Source organism: Nelumbo lutea, chromosome 8 (assembly GCF_056320005.1).
Source record: "Nelumbo lutea isolate HS-2025 chromosome 8, American lotus-T2T, whole genome shotgun sequence".
In the NCBI taxonomy this organism is placed as follows: Eukaryota; Viridiplantae; Streptophyta; class Magnoliopsida; order Proteales; family Nelumbonaceae; genus Nelumbo; species Nelumbo lutea.
Genome location: NC_142691.1, coordinates 34,434,954 through 34,440,953, shown reverse-complemented (window position 1 = coordinate 34,440,953; position 6,000 = coordinate 34,434,954). Strand labels below are relative to the sequence as shown.

General features: G+C 40.6%; 1 pseudogene; it reads left to right on the top strand.

Moving 5' to 3' along the window:
* The first annotated feature begins 607 nt into the window (after positions 1-607).
* LOC148843780 (zinc finger BED domain-containing protein RICESLEEPER 2-like) lies at positions 608-1,774 on the top strand (annotated as a pseudogene).
* Positions 1,775-6,000: the final 4,226 nt, after the last annotated feature.

Below are 6,000 nucleotides of genomic sequence, written 5' to 3'. Positions count from 1 at the left end.
TGGTCATACCTGGCATAACCGCCATCGCCCTTGCCGTTACTGCCAGGGCAGGTGTGGCAGGCGCAGGTTGCCGCCATAAACTGCCATTGCCAGGTACGGGCTTGACAGACATGTCATGCTTTCTAGAGGAGGCAAACAGAATGCCGCCTGGCGAGGGATCAGAGCCCTGCCACCGGGTCCGGTGGGTACGGATGTCAGACAGGGCTCCCCACAACCTACCAAGCTACCGCGCACTGGACTATCTGGGGCAGGTTTGTCCCTATACCGAGGTGCCGAAGTGCCTGCACTGGGGGGAGGGAGGACGGTGCTGTCCCGAGGTGCTCGGGACAGTTAGCCACGAGCCAAGGTGCTTCCTCTTTTGGAAGGGAGAGCTCCGGGCCCCTTAGAAGGAGCTCGGGACCTTCCACACTTGGTGGGAGTCAAAGTTGGTTAGGCGTTAGTCCTTGGCGAGTTGCTTAACTCGCCGAGTGGCCTGCGTTGGACTCGGTGTGTCTCTCCCGTCGAGTTGTGGTCATGTTGTCAGGCTGAACTGTTCACTGGGTCAGGTCATATACACGTGTCCCCGGGCTACGAGGTCGAGCCAAGTCACCCTTCATCAACTACTAACATGTGGACTTCAACTCAAAGATTGTCTTATTGTGCTTTGACTATTCATTATATTGATGATGGTTGGGCATTGCATCATAAGATTCTTTCTTTTACTACTGTGAAATCTCAAAGTCCCTTTTTGGAGTCATCTTGGATGCACTTGTAGGATGGAATCTTTATGAGAATTTGTTTTCCATAATAATAGATAATGCTTCCAATAATGATGTTATGATTAGAGAACTTAAGAAGGATCTTAATGATCGGTCCTATCTCCCTCTTTCTGGTGAACTATTTCATGTTCGTTGCAGTGCACACATTTATAATCTCATTGCGCATGATGGGTTGTGATAGGTTTCAGAGTTGCATAAAATAAGGAAGAGCATTAAGTATGTTAGATCCTCTCAACTTTGAGAGCAAAGGTTCCAATATGCTAAATATTAGGTAAAACTCTTTTTTCTAAGAGAGAGGTTTTTGTTGATACACCTCATAGATTAAATTCTACATATGAAATGTTGGATTGTGCATTGGGAATGAAAGAAACATTTTTTCGTTTACTTGATATTGATATTGATATAGATTATAAGAGGTGTCCATCTTTAGAGGAATGAAGAATAGGGTCAATTTTTCATGATTGTTTGAAAGTTTTCTATGACACCATCACACCACTATTGCATTTTCTGGAAGGGATTATCCAACTGCTAATATTTTCTTTAAAAATGTTTGTAAAATCAATATCATGTTGCGGGAATGGGAAAATAGTGGGCATCAATTTTTAAGATCAATGGGATCCAAAATGAAGGAAAAGTTTGATAAATATTGGAAAGATTGCAATATGGTTTTAGCAATTGCATTTGTACTTGACCCTAAATTCAAGATGCAGGTTGTTGAGTTCTCTTACAATAAGATATATGGTGTTGAGGCTTTTAGATACATATCAAAGGTTAGGATGGCTTTATGTGATCTCTACATGGAGTATGAAGCAGCGTTAAGAAGTTCCGCCCCATTAGAGTCACATACTTCCCTCACTGAAAGTGGTAGTGGCAACTTAGGTTCAAATAGTGAGGTTCAAGCTAATGACATAGATGATGATGATGATGATGATTTTGACAAATGGCATGTAGATGTGGGTTTATCTAGTACTAATGGTAGAGTCATTCATAAATATCACACACGGTTAAGGCCATAAATTGTAGAGGCTCTAATGTGTGGGCAAAGCTGGTTAGAACCTTTTGTTGAAGAAGGTAAGTTCATTTAAATGCTTTAGATCATATGTTTTAGATGTTGCTGTTGCAAGCTCTAATTATTGATTTTTTTTTTTTTTGTTTATATCATATGTTTTAGATGTTGATGTATCAGAAACAAGCTGATTTGGTAAGATTACTTTTACCCATTATTGACTTATTTTTATTTTTACTTTTATTTGAATTCTAATCCAATAGTTTATTTTATTTGTTGTAGGAGTTGGTTAAGTACTTGAGATGGATTGTCATTGCCTCATTACTGATTGGAAGTTTAACTTGGTGGATGCAACAGCTTTTTGGATTAGTCCTTAATCTTAAGGACTTGAACTTTGAATTTAAACTCGAGTTTGGTGTTGATCATTTGGAACTTTTAAATTTTTGACTTTTAACTTTTATTTAGTTTTAGACTTAAGGATGATGTGGTTGAACTTAAACACTTGATGAATTAATAGTTTATGTTTGATTTGTGCTAGAATTAAATGTAAATGTGTTGATAATTTATAGGTTAAATTTGTTCTAGAATATTATTTTAAATTGCTGAAAATTACATGTTAAATTGCTGAATTCACAGGTTAAATTATTGAAATAGTGAAATTTTCATGTTAAATTTATGTTAGAAGTCAATGTTAAATTGTTGATAATTAAGAGGTTAAATTGCTGAAATTTTACATGTTAAATTTGTGTTAAGTGTAAGTTAAATTGGTGAAAATTTACAAGTTAAATTTATGTTTAGAAGTGTGTTGAATTGTTGATAATGCATAGGTTACAAGTTAAATTAGTGATATTCGAATTGGATATTTGATTCGAAAATGCTCAATCGAATCAAATCGGATATATATCGAATATCCAATGAAAAGGTCAGAGTCAAATTCGAACCATTGAATACAAAATCCGACGGGTTTGAATTCAAATTCGAGTCATTTGATTTTTTTATCGAATTGAATTCAAATCCACCCCGATTCGAATCCAATTTGATCTGTTTGCATCCCTATACCTATGGGACTCATGCCGGCCTGGACGAGCATAGGTTTGACTAGCAATTGGTCTACTAGTAACTACTGATGCACGAAGTGTTGAACTTTAAGACTCAGCTCTTCATCAAAATCTACTTCAGGAACCTTTCTCGCATCATGTCGCTAAATGGTATCCATGGGCCAGCCGACCTCTCGACAAAGAAAGAAATACCTACCCTTCCAATCCCTAATTTTTGTAGGTAAACCTCCTAGGAGCCTATAACCATGACGGAAGACAAGTAAAAGTAGTAGGGCATGTTGGTGACCTTCTTTATACTACATAGCCCCAAGAAGATATCTATGTCCAAAGGAAAACCTAAACGATTGCTAAGAGAAATTGTCCCTACAAGGGTCCGGATAGCATTGGGATGGAGTTGCCCCAAGGAAACACCACAAAATGAAAGCACCTCAGCAATGAAAGGGTGCAAAGGAAAACAGAGGTCGTTAGTCAGGACCATCTTGAAGATGCAAACCTCGCCTCGACTGTGGCTCAATGGGAATTGATCTGGGTCGGGCTAAATGCAATTAAACTCAATGGGAATATGAAATATCGAAATTGAATTGACAATCTCTTCCCCACTTAGCTTGCTAGGACCGAATGGGGAACCCTCGGGCTCCCGCTGAGATGTCAAGGTCTCGAGCTCCCCTCCTCGGCCTGAGCAGAGCATGATGACCCTTCTTCAAAATCGCTTGAAGACATGACTATAGAATGGAAAAGGAACTCACTTGCTTTCAGGAAATAGAAACCGACGGTAGGCCAAACTTCACTTGGTGACCTAACAAAAATCCTCCAACATAATTCTCCTCCAACCAATCACCCCTCTCCCTTGGCGAAAATCTCAAAATAGTACGAGTTGAACCCTACTGGTGACCCCCCTATTTATAGCTTTCTAGTGAAGAAAATTGATTGCTAAAGCGCCCTATTAGCGAAACGACAGTTAAGGAAACTACATGTGCGCAAGCTAATTTGAATTTTAAATTTTATGCACCAAACTTGCATGCCCATCTAGATTTTGAAATTTGAACTTCACCGTAGTCTCACCCGTCCTTGAGCCGAGTTGAGAGAGTGAGCAGGGCAATTTGTGGACTGGCTGGGCAAATCACCATAGACTGAGAAAAATTACTATGAGCTCCTTCGCCGAGCTAGCATCGACTTAGGAGTGGGGGCAATTGATGAGGGGTAATTTGGTCCTCCAAATAACATCACGACCCATGGCATTTTTTAGCAGTTGGATGACATCTCAACACCAAGTAAACAGATCACCTCAGTAGAGCAGCTAGTAGCACCTTGTTCAGGGGCGACCTGTAGTACCTTAACCTTATTGATCTAAGGGACCTGAATGTGAGAAGTGACATCCTTAAGGACCTGTCGAGCAGACTAGGGTCTAGGGTTGCGACCTGTGAGACGTAATTGCTGACATATTCCTTAGCCTAGTTATCAAGACTGACTTCTTTGGGGTAATGATGTTCAACCGTTAAGCCTGCCTACCCGCATTGTCCGTATCTGAGTTAATTGAACCAAACTTAGCCCTCCGCATGGATCACGTAACTGATAGAGAGATCCTCTCCAAACTTAGCGGGAGTGGTTCCCCAAGAATGTCGGACCCATTATAAGGAGCCTTCAGTTCCTTACACCTATATAAAGGCATCACTTCCTTGAGAAATGGTACGCATGATTCAGCTCTCGCATACTCTAGTTATTTAGCATTCTAGCTCTCTCTAAAAACCTCTAGTTTACTGACTTAAGCGTCGAAGTGCCCACCTCGGGTAGAGCAAACCAGACACTCTAACACTGTCTCTCTATAGACGGCCCCACCGAACTATCTAGCTCAGCATCTAAATCACCCTTACAACAAAGGATAATCCAGCTCGACATCCGAATCACCTACCAGCAAGGAGTTGCCAGATTGCGCACCATCACCTTCCATTCCCAATACTTGTCACATGAAGGGTTTTTATTCATGGGGGTTATGTGAGCAGAAAGAAGAAATAAGAAGGGGGGGATAGGGACATAAAGGGTTTGGACTTTAGAGAAAGAAAATGTTGAAAAATGAAAAATAAACAACTTTGTGGATCCCATCATTACAATTAAATGTAAGATTATGTGAAGGATTCAACCATGATATAGAAAAGATATGATATCTGAAAAATGTCAAACCAATTAATTGGAATCATAAATGTGGTAGCCAATCAGGTGTTATTTATCAAAATTCATGGGTGGGTTTTGATTGGTCAAAACTCTTTTGATATCATGTCTTTCACGCATCATAGATTTTCCCTTTTGTTAAATATTCAATTGGATGAATTGCACTATGTGGCAAGAAACTATTAAAGGGTACATGTAAATGGTGGACCGAATGCAAATTCGTGAATGAGTTGGGATCACCTTCCAATAAAAGACGTTCCAACACCCTCCCAATCTTCTCGACACTACACACACTTAAAAGTGGGACATGCCTTGTAGAGATGTCTGGCCACATCGAATCATGTTAGGAGGGTTTTGGAACGATTTTTTTGGTAGGTGATCCAGATTCCTCATATACCAGTGGTATAAACATAATTCTAAATCTCTTGTCCACGAGAACTCTGCCTACGTCTACCCACAATACACTACCCCTGTGAATTGGGAACATCTTCCCTGCTGCATAATCCTATGTAGGAGTTTGTATGGGTAGGAGGTAAGAGATCGAGACTCTATAAACATATGACGTGCTTATTTTTATTTTGTTTTTTTGGTAGCAAATACCTCTGTGGGCAACTTGTCAGCGGTTGGATGCTTTGCCAGCATAGTGCGAGTTTGCATCTCTGCCCCACCACCTGTCACCCCACAAATGCCACACACAACAAGCGATTGCCACGTGTCCAGTCGCACATGGTGGGACGTTTCCGCATGCGGGGCTAATGGCCGTCCCATTAGCCCCAAAACGAACCCAAACCTCCTTTTTCCCTTATTCCCGCCCCTCAACCTCAAATCAACGTTTTAAAAAATGATGCCTTAGTCCCTTACTTGAGAGATGAGTGAGCGGAAGAGTTGTTTAATATAGGAATTGATGATTGTAGTGAGAGATGACAATTGGGTAACACTTCAGTTCATCACTTTCGGCTTCTCCATTGTAGTTGATTGATTGGTGGAAGGTGACTCCATCATTAATGTTCGG